This window comes from Ipomoea nil, unplaced genomic scaffold, assembly GCF_001879475.1.
Source record: "Ipomoea nil cultivar Tokyo-kokei standard unplaced genomic scaffold, Asagao_1.1 scaffold1574, whole genome shotgun sequence".
NCBI classification, from domain to species: domain Eukaryota; kingdom Viridiplantae; phylum Streptophyta; class Magnoliopsida; order Solanales; family Convolvulaceae; genus Ipomoea; species Ipomoea nil.
The window spans coordinates 554,558-556,223 of record NW_017618002.1 but is presented as its reverse complement, the minus strand read 5'-3'; the positions used below and the strand labels follow the sequence as shown (position 1 = coordinate 556,223).

At 35.6% G+C, this 1,666-nt stretch overlaps 1 non-coding gene across 1 annotated transcript; it reads left to right on the top strand.

Annotated features, from left to right (window-relative positions):
• The first annotated feature begins 1,128 nt into the window (after window positions 1-1,128).
• Window positions 1,129-1,199, top strand: TRNAG-GCC. The gene has a single exon. It is a non-coding gene; the product is annotated as a tRNA-Gly (tRNA).
• Window positions 1,200-1,666: the final 467 nt, after the last annotated feature.

The window sequence follows — 1,666 nt, the reverse complement described above, 5'->3', positions numbered from 1 at the left end:
TAGTAGTAATTTGAATAATACATTTTTTTTTGAAAAGTCAATCTGTCGATTGTATTAATTAATGAAAGTCATAATAGCATCAGACAGGATAGAATCCCAATACATAGAATGTTCCTGAGTAAAAGCTAACGAAGCTAAAGTATGAGCATGTAAATTAATCTGTCTAGGCACATAGCTTAACGAAACAAAATTAAATAAAGACATCATTGTTCTGCACTGATCGATTATTAAACCCGCATACGAGTGAATGGGTGTAGTCTGGTGGTGAATGGTGGTACGTAATACCATACAGTCCGTGAGCAGAACAATGCCTCTTTAAAAGCCAGGACAGTGCCTCTTTAAAAGCCATAGCCTCCGCCATGAGTGGTGAAAAAGTGAAAAACAAGAGGGTGATTTTCCATTCTTTGCTGCCACAAACGAGCCTCCGGGCTCTAATAACACAATCCCATACGTAGTCTCCCCGGTTTCCTGCCGATACCCCGCATATATATAGCATCGCATGTGATTATCTGGCAACCCCGGTTCGGACTGTGGCTGTACTCCTCCTTGCTTGGCTCGGCCGTGCACCACACCATATGTTTCGAGCAAAACCGCCGCCCCCTTCACAATAGTCTGCGGCCGTGACATGGCCCCTTTCCACAATGCGGCCTCTCCAAATATTGTATAAAACACCCACCAAAAGCTGTGTTTGCTCCTCCGTTAAAATTGCCATAGCCCCAGCTAGCCATGCTGCAAACGAATCTGTAACAATGTTTGTGATGGGTAATCGTGTTATATTCCAAACTAATACAGAATATTCACAAAATACTAACGCATGCAACACATCTTCATTAGTCATCATGCACATAGGACAAACCGGGTCAATTTCCACCCTCTTATTAATTAAATTCGTGGTAGTAGGTAAAATATCACATACTGCTCTCCATAAAAAAGTCTTCCACTTTAGTGGTACTTTCAATTTCCACATCCTAACCCATTTATCATAATCACCTAGGTTATTCTACAATTATAATTCTCCTAAAATTTTTTGATTTGACAGGTTCATCTTGATAATAATATGTCCATGAATTTAGAGAACTTTTGGTAATAACAGTTAAGTATTAGGTTTTCAGACATTTGAAACATTCAGCACCAGTGGTCTAGTGGTAGAATAGTACCCTGCCACGGTACAGACCCGGGTTCAATTCCCGGCTGGTGCATCCAGTTTAAGCAATGATGAAAGCTGCGGTCTTGTGGTGGTTTTGGGCCTCCACAGCTTGTCTGATCTTAATCGGATGACTTACAGCGCTTCTGAGCTCATCTTTTTTATTTATTTATTTTTATTTTTATTTTTTATTTTTATTTTTTTATTTTTCTCTCTCTCTTCTTTGGTGGACTATTTCCACATAATTAGTAAAATCCCCCACTGTGTTTAACATTTTTGTCTTCAAATTATTTTATAGTAAAATTAATATTTAATGTATTATGAATGTATAAATATTATGTAATCAATCATATTTTGTTATTATGTCATTAAAAAGGTAAATTTGATCTTATTATTATTATTATTATTATTATTATTATTATTATTATTATTATTATTATTTTGCTAATAATTTGTTTAACTTTGAATATTTAATTCATATAAATTTGTCATTATTTTAAAGAATATGTGTAACCACTAATC